The sequence below is a fragment of the Gossypium arboreum genome, chromosome 3, assembly GCF_025698485.1.
Source record: "Gossypium arboreum isolate Shixiya-1 chromosome 3, ASM2569848v2, whole genome shotgun sequence".
Taxonomy (NCBI): domain Eukaryota; kingdom Viridiplantae; phylum Streptophyta; class Magnoliopsida; order Malvales; family Malvaceae; genus Gossypium; species Gossypium arboreum.
This window is the reverse complement of record NC_069072.1, coordinates 15,095,119-15,108,232: the sequence shown is the minus strand read 5'-3', so window position 1 is coordinate 15,108,232 and position 13,114 is coordinate 15,095,119. Positions and strand designations below refer to the sequence as shown.

At 31.9% G+C, this 13,114-nt stretch overlaps 1 non-coding gene across 1 annotated transcript; it reads right to left on the bottom strand.

Annotated features, from left to right (window-relative positions):
• Positions 1-6,478: 6,478 nt before the first annotated feature.
• Positions 6,479-6,585, bottom strand: LOC128291078 (U6 spliceosomal RNA). The gene has a single exon (XR_008280854.1). It is a non-coding gene; the product is annotated as a U6 spliceosomal RNA (small nuclear RNA).
• Between the last annotated feature and the right edge of the window lie 6,529 nt (positions 6,586-13,114).

Here is a 13,114-nt window from a genome sequence, read left to right as displayed (position 1 = left end):
TTCCAAAGAGAATTATTTGTTCCATACAAAGTTGCTAAAGGGTTAAGACAAAGATCCTCTTTGGATACAACGAAACTTTTGAATTTCATTTTATTAGCAAAATCAAAGAATTTCCTAACTCTTACTTTAATTTTTGAAAAATAGGATTGATTGTAATTTTGATTTGTGAGCACCATATGTCCTCTATTTATGTACACTCAATAGGCACTATTTTAAAGTGTCACAATCCTTTATGTTTGATTTCCATTGGACATACTTCCTAGAAAAACATGTCTCATGGAATCAAATGTATCTTTTGAATAATCATCACTTTCTAATAAATGCTCATGAATAATCATGAATTTGCAATCTACAATTTCCAACAATCCCCCACTAGATTGCTAATTCCAAAAAATAATTACACAACGATTATGCATAAAAAAAAAGGTTGTCTATAGATTAAACCTTCATTTAATGCAAACTCTTTAAAGTATCAACAAAATAAATGGTGGCTAGTCACTTGAACCATCACTCTTAAAGTCAATATCAAAAAAATTTCACACATAACCATAAAGTATTAGAGTAAGAGATTAATTTGCTTTAGCATCGCTATGATAATGTCCTTATCTCGTTACATGAACATGTACGAGAGAAAACCATAAAGAAAATCTTGTTGAAACGACACCACTTCATGTCCATATAGGTGGGTTTCATGACAATTAATGTCTATCAATTAAGAGCAAAACTCATCCTCCTAAAATATAAACACTAAATCCTAATCTTTAGTGCATATTGTCATTCGATAATTTTTTATTACCTTTTGAACCTCGAAACTAACTTTAGGCTAGAACAAGGTAGGGTTTCTGTTATCAATAATGTGATTAGAATGGTTTTAATCCCATCTTAGTGGTGGTACTCTCAACCAAATCTCTTGACAAACATTTTGTCAATGGATTCGCTAAATTGTCTACTGACTTAACATAGGTAATAGTTATCACACCGTCCCTAATCAATTGTCTTACATACTCATGTCTCAAACTTATATGTCTATACTTTCCATTGTACACCTTATTGTATGCTCGAGACATGGTAGATTCGCTATCACAATATACAAAAATGGGGAACCTACATTGTGGCCACAACTTTATATTTAGCAAGAGATCTCTTCCATAACCATGGTCACTAAGTCCATGTCCTCTACCATATTTGATTTGGAAGTTGTGGCATCTTGCTTTTTTTTTTTTTGATAAGTCTGCAATTCTTAATATAGTGTCATTTCTTATTGCAAGAATAACAATTGCAAGATTTTTTTTTTTTTTGTCTTGTACGTCCTTGGTCTCACATGTGGCCTTTCGCTTACCATTTTGAGAGTTCTTGGACTCACTCACATGGTTCACTTTAGAACTTTGGGGAAGATACACCGCATTACATGTCTGAGTTTCCTCTTCAATACACAAATGCCTAACTATTTTCTCACAGTGAAGTCCTTTTCCATATGCAAAAGTTTCTTTAAATAATTGTTCCAAGACGAGGGCAACTTCGAGATGATAGCCCCAACTTGTAATAATTTTGAAATAACAACTTTCAAGTCACGAAGCCTACTGACAAAGACTTGTAATATAATATCGAGCATTTTGAATTTGAAATATTTCATCATTAAAAATTTATCAGTACCTTATCACTTAGTGTTGTATTTCTCTTCAAGAGCTTTCCATATTTTCACCGGGGGTTGCATTGACATGTAGTAATCATACAATCGATCAGACAAGGTGTTGAGAATAAGTCCTCAACATGTGAAATTGTCTTCTTCACGCTTCTTCTTGAGTTCAGCCACTTTCATAATTTCATCAGGGTTTGCATTAAGGGCAGGATCCTCCACGAGTTGTAGGTTTGGATCCAGAATGTACGCCACATTTAAGATAGTAAGAAGGAACAACATCTTGTCCTTCCAACGATTGAAGTTTGAACCATCAAATCGATTAAGTTTCCCAAACTCTTGGTTCATCACTTTGAATGCGATGGTAGCCTCTGTTGCCATCTTCAAATTAGTTCTCTTTGATTATTGGATATATAGAATGGAAAAGATAGATCCGGAGACGATATTAATAAACAGTAAACTTTGAGACACGGCTGACACTTTCCAATGAGAACTATTTGTCCCCACACAAAGTTGCTAAAGGGTTAAGACAAAGGTCCTCCAAGAATAGAACGAAGCTTTTGAATTACCTTTTATTAGAAAAATCGAGTAATTCCTTAAATCTTACTTTAATTTCTAAAAAATAGGATTGATTGTAATTTTGATTTGTCAGCACCATAGACCCTCTATTTATATTCACTCAATAGACACTAATTTAAAGAGTCACAATCCTTTACGTTTGATTTCCATTGGACATACTTCTTAGAAAAAATGTCTCATGGAATCATCTTTTGACTAAATCATCACTTTTTAATAAGTGCTCATGAATAATCATGAATGTTTAATCTACAATTTCCAACAAGTCATTAAAAGTTGGGGTTAACTTTCAATCCATTATTGATATTTCATCGATAATGTTGCTCCATTTCTTCTCATTCACTAATCTACATCGTTGAATCTCTTGTTCTCGCATATAACTCAAAATAAGACACACAAGTAAAATTCTTGCTTCGGATTGAGAGCTTGTTTGAAGTCTTTTTGCAAATTATGGTCAGAGTGACACCCCTAAACCCGATCGAGACAGACCGACTCGAATTCAAAGCATTACATTAGCCACCTAAGTGACTCTCCGGCTAACAAACACCCAAGACACACCCCGCCCTTATAACATCTCAATCTTATCTAATTATTAGTTATTTATTAATGCAGAAGCAAACTATAATCCAATTTTAAACTTTTCCTAGGTAATGCAGAAGCAAATTATTTATAACACCTAAGGGCATCTTTATCATTTTATTACCCATGGTAAAACTAACCCTGTAATGGCCTAAATTCAAAATTATCGGAACAGTGGTTTCGTAACCACAAATCCGATTTAAAGAGAAATTTATTTCAATATTTTTGCATGAAAATTGATATGATAGGAAAATCGTATGAAAATATTGATAGAAAAATTTTACCGATTTAGTGATTAGATAGAAAAAGAAATTATTGAAGAAATTGGGTAAAAACAAGGTATCGAAACCTCTATCTCATAAAACCGAGTCAAAAATAGTTTTATAAATATTTATGAAATGTTATTAATGTAGTATTAAAATTTCGTTAGGAAATTTTAATGTTTAGGTAGTCAATTAAATCAAAAGGACTAAATTGTAATAGGTGTAAAAGTTGCTAGAATGATTAAATAGCTTAAAAGTCTAATGAGAAAGGATTTAAAAGGAAATTAGACCCAAAATTTATTTGGGCTGGACCGCAAGGGTATGAAATCAGCAGAAAAATTGATAAATTAAGGGTAAAATTAGAATATTGCAAAATTAACTAAATAAAACTAGGACTAAATAGGAAATATCTAGATTTCTCTTCATTTATCTTCAATTCCAGCAGCTAAAAACGCCATAGGAGGGTTCTCTAAGCTGGTATTTCATAATTTTTGCACCAAGTGAGTTAATCCTTGCCTTTTTCTTGTAATTTTTGTGTTTCTAAGACTTTTACAACTAGGTCCTACTATTAAATTCATTAGTTTTTGATTTCATGGATGAAATTGAAAGTCACCATGGTTTAGTGCTGTAAGTTTATGATGAAATAGAATGAAATTAAAGCTTTAATTTGTTTATGAGATGATTTTATTAGGTAATTTCAATAGAAATTGATTTTTAGGACCTAATTGTGAAAATGCTTGGAATTAAAGTCTATTGCTGAAATTCTGATTCCTAAAGGTTGTGAACTAGTTTAAGGTGATATAATAAAATGTTAATTGATAAAAATCAGCTCAATTGAGAGGCTAATTGAGTAGGGACGAAATTATCATTTATTAAAAGCTTAGGGGAAAAATGGTAATAAACAGCTTGCACAAAAACAGTTTGGACAGCAGCAGTAGACTAAATTTGAAAAATCACCATAAATTGTAGAAATCGAATTAGAAGATGAAAAAAAATATGGCATTAAAGCTATTGAGTCTAGTTTCTCATAGAAGAAATAGTGTAAGTAATGGATTTGTAAATTTTGAGATATAATGAATTTTGTGAGACAAGGTCAGAATGAATTCGAGTTCCCCTGTTCTTACTTTGAAAAATCATAAAAAATTGAAGAAAAACAATTTTGGGCTTAAATTTATATTTCTAGAATCCTTAATGAGTCTATTTTTAAGAGAAAGAAACGAAAACATTATTTGAATTTTCTATGAAGAGATAAATAATATTTAGTGAAGAAGGGTCAGAACTGTCGACAGCAGAACAGGGGTGACTTTAAAGAATAAACTGTACTTATTTGCTAAACCAAAAATTCTTAAAATTTTATGGTAAAAATATATATGAGTCTAGTTTCAGGAAAAATTAACGGATCTTAATTTTGAGTTCCTAGATCAAGTTATAAATAATTTAGTGACTATGACTCAAATAGACAACTTTGAATGAACTATAAATAATAGTTGAATTATAGAGAATGTTGCATATGAACATGAAATGTATTAAATTGATAATTAAATTTATTTATTTAGATCCGGAAGATTCAAATACGAAGCTAGATTAAGGAAAGGAAAAAGTTCGGGATTAGTAGATTTTTATTGTTTACAAACAAGTATCAAGGTAAGTTCATGTAACTTGAATTATATTCTTAAATGCTTGAAATGCACGTTTTTTATATGAATATGATTTGAATGTTCATTGTATGAAAATTGATAAAACATTGATATATTTGATAAAAATGGGAAGAAATCCCAGTTGAATGAAAGGAAAATTTCGATGGATCTCTGAAAAGGAATTGACGGTAAAAAGGATCTAGCCCGGACAGGTAATCCGAATTAGGGTCTGAATTTAGCCTGGACTGGTAATTCAGATCCAAGCTCATTAGAGTAATTGTCGTTGCAGGGGATTTAGCCTGGACTAGACTTCCCGCTGCAAGGTTGAGGTTCGCGGGAGTGTGCTCTCTGAAATGGAAATGTGCGCACATGAATATGAATTGACGGACCCGGAATTGTACACTAAAAGTGTACCTCTGAAAATCCATCGAAATTCCGATAAATTCAACGGGATAAGTATAAAAAAATAACAAGGAAATGGAAATTATGATATTGATGAGCTCATCAATCATGGTATATATTATTGGTACATGGAAATTATTGTACTAACTTGAATGTTGAGTTTGTGCATATTAGGGTAATAATGCATTGAATGGATATATGGATGTTTATTGTATTGTATTGAAAATATTAGGTAAGCATAATTCTTGTTACATGAGCTTACTAAGCACGAAGTGCTTACCCCATTTCCTTTTTCCCTGTTTTGTAGTGTTAAGAGCTCGGAGGTCGGATTTGGTCGGAGACACATCACACTGTCAACCTCAGGATTTCGGTATATAAAGAAACTTTATTTTAGAAATTAATGGCATGTATAAGCTAACAAAGTAAATGTTAACGTGAAATGAATGTAAAGTTAGCCATTAGTATGGTTAACAAACCTGGTTTTAAATATGTGATGACATTATCTTATAAATATGCATGAATTTATCTTGAAAATATGTTGAATTGATTTGGTTGATGCGGATTGGTCTCGATTTAATATTGCAGGGAAGGTTAGATATTTATAAAGGGGCTATATTGAATATAAAAAAATTAATTCGTAAACTCCGATAATGCCTCGTACCCTATTCCGGCAATGAATACGGGTAGGGGTATTACATTTATAATTTAATAGTAGGACCTAGTTGTAAAAGTCTTAGAAACACAAAAATTACAAGAAAAAGGCAAGGATTAACTCACTTGGTGCAAAAATTATGAAATACCAGCTTAGAGAACCCTCCTATGGCATTTTTATCTGGTGGAATTGAAGAGAAATGAAGAGAAATCTAGATATTTCCTATTTAGTTAATTTTGCAATATTCCAATTTTACCCTTAATTTATCAATTTTTCTGCTGATGTCATACCCTTGCCATCTAGCCCAAATAAATTTTGGGTCTAATTGCCTTTTAAATCCTTTCTCATTATACTTTTAAGCTATTTAATAATTCTAGCAACTTTTACACCTATTACAATTTAGTCCTTTTCATTTAATTGACTACCCAAACATTAAAATTTCCTAACAAAATTTTAATACCACATTAATAAGATTTCATAAATATTTATAAAATTATTTTTGACTCGGTTTTATGAGATAGAGGTCTCGATACCTTGTTTTTACCCAATTTCTTCAATAATTTCTCTTTCTATCTAATCACTAAATCGGTAAAATTTTTCTATCAATATTTTCATACGATTTTCCTATCATATCAATTTTCATGCAAAAATATTGAAATAAATTTCTCTTTAAATCGGATTTGTGGTTACGAAACCACTGTTCCGATAATTTTGAATTTAGGCCATTACAACTAAAAATTTGGACCATTTCTCGATTTGTGCGTGTCATCCTTGCACAGGGGCCATGCTAATCTTCTCGGTATCATATCAATTTTCATGCAAAAATATTGAAATAAATTTCTCTTTAAATCGGATTTGTAGTTACGAAACCACTGGTCCGATAATTTTGAATTTAGGCCATTACAAACCCAATTTTAGATTTAAGTTTTTACTGACCTTCTTTTAGTCAAATTATGTAAGCCTAAAAATTTCAGCTTAATTTGAGTTCATTTACTATGTCTAATTCAAGTTTTATTCAAGTTTTATTATTAAGGACTAAATTGTAACAAATATAAACTATCAGGACCTATTCCAAATTAAAAATTAACTGCGTTCCTATTGAATTTTACTCATTAAGAAACTAATTCTAAAATTTTACTAAGTTTCCTTATCTAAGGCTTTAATTAGACTAATCAATTTTTAGGACTAAATTTGAACATAAACAAATTATAATACCAATTTAAAAAGACAAAATTCAAATCCCAAAACCCACACGGCCGTGTCCCCCAGACCGTGTGTCATTAAATGAACGTGTTTGTGTTGTGAAAACCTTTTAGGCTGATCGCACCACCCGTGTGTGATAACTCCAGTCGTCACACGCGTGTGTCACTTACACACACACCTATGTGCAACTCCTCACAGGCTCGTGTGAAAACCACTACACCTGTTTTTGCAAAAAATTCATTTTAAAACTCGATTTTGCATATTTTAATGGTTAATTAAACCTGATTTAACTACTATTAATTAATACATATACATACACCTTCAATTGAATTTATTGACATCAATTAAGCCTCAATTGTATAGAATTAGGCAATCAATTTCATGCATAAAAAACGCCAAATAAATCAAACAAGTGGCATACCTTAGTCGCTAGTAACACACTTTATGGAAGCTTCATTTAAACAATCGTTAGTATAAATTTCATGCCTCATACATCGTGTTATCAATCATCATGTAATCAAGCAACAATACACCGTAAGTCATTCAATAATTAAACTCAAACATACCTCAAAATTATTATAAAATCATCCAAAATAAAATGTCCAATGTCCAAAGTCCAATTACAACCAAAATTAAACTATTTCCCGGGAGTTCCACAATGCCCGATTACAATCTCTAAAATGTGTAATAAAGTCTCTACCAAGCCTAAATTTCTTGGTACTCTCTTGCTCAGCTCCTCAAGCCCAACAATTATCTGCACGAATTGTGAGGGTGTGAGCTTTAAAAAGCTCAGTGAATGTTACTAAAAACAACTAGTAAATCAACATTCAAATCATGCTTAAATCACATCCAATCAATCACTAATTATTAACCATAATAAAGAAACATGTCAATTTAATTTTCATATACTTTATCAATATCAAGAATTAGTTATTCATGGCTTATTAACATCGAATGATATAACAATAATCACACATAAATATATTGGCATACATTTCTCACGGCTTAACCGGGTGATCATACATCAAATAAACAGATCTCCAAACTCCCACAAATATCAAATACAATCCACCGAGTTGAGCAGGCCAAAGCACATGCTCCGTTATAGTGCCTCAAATAACCCAATGGGTGGAGACTCATACTCAACACTCTTATAATAACCCATTTTCAGCGAAATCGGAACAGTGATTTTAGGACCACAAATTTGAGCCGAAAAAAAATATTTTTATATTTTATATTTTTTCATGGTTAGTATTTTGATAGAAATGTCATAAGAAAATTCTGATAAGAAAATTTTATCGATTTTGTGCTTAATTACGGATAGGACCAAATTGCATAAAATGCAAAAGTTGGATTCTAGCAGATAGAAGGATCAAATAGTTATGGAATTCAAAACTTGAGATCCTTATATGGTAATTAGACCATTAAAGAAAAGTAAGTAGATATTTTTGATGATTCATCCATAGAAGAATAAAAAAAGGAAATTGGAAAGAGAAAAATTAATGGATGATAAATAATTAATAAGAAATAAAATAATTTTATATCATCTTCTTTCTCAAATATTCCATGGAAACCTTAAGAAAGAGAAAACAAACTTTCTTGGCATAATTGGGTAAGTATTCAAGCCCCGTTTTTAGTATTTTTTATATTTTTGAGATCGGGATAGTCTAATCTATCTATTTGGGGAATTAATTTGAAAATTTATCAAAGTATAGAAGTTATGCCATGGATGAATATGCTGAAAATTTGAAATTTATGGAAGAATATGAAAGTTTGTTGATAGATAAACAACTTTTACAAAGTGAATTTTGATGAAAACATTATTTAGGGACTAAATTGTAAAGTTTTAAAAAAATTAAAGAAAAATTCTAAATTTTATAGAATACATGTGCTATAAATTTTATATTGAAATTTCAGTTAGGCTTGGAATAAGGAGTAAATTGCATGAATTTCATATTCCGAGCCTAGGGACGAAATTGGAATTTATGAAAAGTTTAGGGGCAAAATGGTATTTTTGTCTAGGATGTAAATTAAGTTCAATAGAATATGAAATTTGAGAAATTGATGATTAAATTCATTTATATAGATCCAGATACCACAAATTCAAAGCTAGATCGAGGAAAAGAGAAAGTTTCAGATTAGTAGATTTTCTAGTACGAATTATTATCGAGGTAAGTTCTCTAACTTATTTATATATATTAATATGTTTCAATTGAATGTTATATTTAATTTGAATAAAGTAAATGTTTTATGGTTATATGAATGTTATAAATATATGAATGATCACATGATAGAAAATGTCATTAAAATGTTAAATTCCGATTGGATAATGTAAATCAATGGATACATGTGATTTCCCGTATATGAATATGATTTTGCATATGTTTCAGAAGGGATTTAGCTTGAACGAGTAATCCCGATATAGCCTCTCAAGAATCTTGTTATATAGTTCCTACGAGCAGTCTGATCGGTAGTGATTTAGCATGTGTTGCGCACTACCGCAGCTCTTTGTGAGCGTCCTGATACATGTTTCGATCAGTTGTGATCCCCCATTTAATGCAGACACAAAAGCAGCTCTATATGAGCGTCCTGTTAAGCTTGCTTGAACTCCCTGTTACCTTATTTGGTGCTCCATGATATTATCTCTTTGGAGATACCTAAAAAGCTCTATGAGTTCCCTGATTAAAACCCTTATGATTTATTGATTAGCTCGGATATGTGTCCTGATGCATGATTACATGGCTCGTTTGAGCATCCTAACATGTGGCTCGAGAGTATACTCTCTGAATAAGAATCAATAATTTATAGATATGTATACCTTGAGTGTACTAATTAAGTATTCATCGATATTTCAATAATTCAAAGGATAAAACTCTTGACATGATAAAAATGATAAGATAAATAGAAATATGCCTTGAATGTTTTTGAATTATTTGATGAAGTGTTTCATGATGAGCTCATCTATACTTATTTGATATACATGAGACTTATGTAACTAACTTGTTAGATTTAGTGCATGTGATTAGGTAATTTGCCAAGTTAATGGAAAACATGTTATTGTATGATTAAATTTAATAAATGAGATTGGTAAGTTTAATTCTTGTTATACGAACTTACTAAGCATAAAATGCTTACTAGGTTTTATTCTCTCTGTTTTATAGTGCTTGGAAGCTCGTGAAGGTTGGAGATCAATTGGAGCATCATCACACCATCCACTAACTTGTTTGGTGAGTATCTCATTTCACACTTAGTGAATTTCTTACTGAGGTAATATATCACCTTTTCTTTCTTTCCTGTCTCATCATGTTGGCCAAGCACACATCCCATTGAATTGTCAAATACTGTCAAATACAGTATCAATGGCCCACTAGGATTAGGTGGCGTTTGCACTGGGGGATTGGACAAATATTGTTTAACCTTGTAAAAGGTTTTCTGACACTCATCATCCCACACACCTGGGTTGTATTTCTTGAGAAGACGAAATATGGGGTCACATTTCTCAGTTAATTGTGAAATAAACCGGGCGATGTAATTTAATCTTCCCAGGAAACCTCGAACTTCCTTCTGAGTACGCGGCGGAGGTAATTTTTGTATAGCCTTGACTTTGTCGGGGTCAACCTCGATTCCCTTTTCACTGACTATAAAACCCAACAATTTTTCTAACCTAGCTCCGAAAGTACATTTTGTTGGATTGAGCTTTAACTGAAACTTTCACAGCTTCAAGAACAATTTCCTCAAAACCTGTACATGCTTCTTTTCTGTTCTAGATTTTGCGATCATATCGTCGACGTAAACCTCAATTTCTTTGTGCATCATGTAGTGAAACAAGGTTACCATGGCTTTTTGATACGTTGCTCCCGCATTTTTTAACCCAAATGGCATCACCTTATAGCAAAATGTTCCCCACACGGTTATGAATGTGGCCTTTTTCATTTCTTCAGGATGCATCTTTATCTTATTGTATCCAGAGAAACCATCTATGAAAGAGAACAGTGAGTAACCTGCCGTGTTATCCACCAAAGTGTCGATGTGAGGCAGTGGGAAGTTGTCCTTTGGGCTGACCCTATTTAAGTCTTTGTAATCTACACACATCCGCACTTTTCCATCTTTCTTAGGGACGGGGACAATGTTGGCTACCTATTCTGAGTAATTAACCACTTGTAAGAACCTAACATCGAATTGCTTCTTGACCTACTCTCTTATTTTTACTGTAACATCGGGTCTCATCCTTCGAAGCTTCTGTTGGACTGGCTTACACTCTTCTTTTATGGGGACTTGGTGTACCACAATATCGGCGCTCAACCCAGGCATATCCTGATACGACCACACGAAGACGTCTTTGAACTCTTGCAATAATTCAATAAGGCCTCATATTGTTTCCTCGGTTATGCAAGTTCCAATGTGCACCTCTTTCCCTTCTTCCAAGGTCACATTCCTTATTATCTCTTTGTGAGGTAGGATCTGTTTCTCTTCCTGTTCTACCATCCTTAATAAATCTGGAGATAAGTTACAGTCTCCATCATTTTCAAAATCCTGAGATCCCTCCCGACACCTGTCTCGCTCAAAAGGGAATTCTGAGTCCATAACAGTGTCACTCATGTCATTAATATCTGGAGACCTATTGTAGGCACAAAAGAATATCAAAAATATAAAAAAACAAATGGATCTAAGAATAGCTCATTTGTACGGCATGATTATGAAATGAAATGCAAGAATAAAAGAATATTTCTTCAGGATAAAAGAAATATTTGCTCAAAATGAGCTGTAAAAATGTATTTTTATTGAAATAAAGACGTTTAGAACATAAGCCTATTTCACAAAAGATTCTTATTGTTTCTAGGTTTTAAAACAGCAAGTGTGTTTTGAACATTACTCTGTATCAACTCTAAAAACTACAGGAATTTCTTCCACAGTCCAGTTGTTCAGAACACTTCTAGGCTCATAAGGGCGAATGCTTGCTAAATCTCCCTTCATCACTTTCTCTTCAGATATGATTGTGACAACCCTAATTTGACCCTAATCGGAAAGTGGTTTCAGAACCACAAAATCGAGTCACGAAAATAATTAGATGTTATATTCGGTGCTAATTGTATGTGGAATTTGTATGTGTGAATATTTCGTGCCTTGAATTTATCAATTAGGTGTTAATTTATAATAAAGGACTCATGTGATAAGACTTGAAAATGTGATAGGTGATTTTTAAAGTGGCCAAATAATGCATGAATTATTGACATGGGGGACTTGCATGTCAAATGGACCACTTTTAATATAGTGGCCGGCCATAATGATGGTTGATAGATAATATATGCATTTTATTTTAGCATTATAATAGTTAATGGCTTTATATTATGAAATAAAAAATAATTAAAATAAGAAAAGAGTGATAAAAACAATGTATGTTCATCTTTCTTTTCCCCATTGCCGTAACTAGTGAAAGAAAAATAGAAGAAGAAGCCAAGGCATTCGGCCATGGTTATTTCATAAATCAAAGGTATGTTAATGTAATTTTTTGTAATTGTTTATGAAATTAAATTGATAAGTGCATTGTATAGTTAACCCATGGTTTAAATTCATGAATTATTGAACATATGTGCATTCAGCAATTCGTTAAATTGTGATAATTTGATAGCTTTTGGAAGGTGTTGTTTAGATGTTAATTTTGCTTATATGATAGCCGAATGAGTGTAATGTTAATGAATGATTAAGTTGAATTCATTGTTGAGAGGTATGAAGTTGATGTTGCCGTATATATATATGCTTTTGGGAAAGGAAATTTGTTTTTATTTAAATTAAGCATGTTCTTATTAAATTGAGCTTTGAATTGATGTAATTAAGTGGAAAATGAATTGATGGGTTGTGAGTGTATAAATTTCCTTAGTTGGGGCAAAGCATGTATTCGGCCATGTGGGTAAAATGTTAGATTTCAAACGTTTAAAGTTTTAAATTATAAATGGTTATTAGATGAGCCCTAAGCTTGTTAATCTTTGTTTATGAAGTTTTCAATTGATATCTTAATTAGGGAATTGAATATTGTTTATAATTTGGGGTTATTGAAAGTCGAATTAGATGATAAATAACAATCGGCTATTGTGTTTATGTGAATATATATATATGCTGAATGTAGTCTTGGATAAGTAAATTTTGATGTATTATATTGGTAACATAG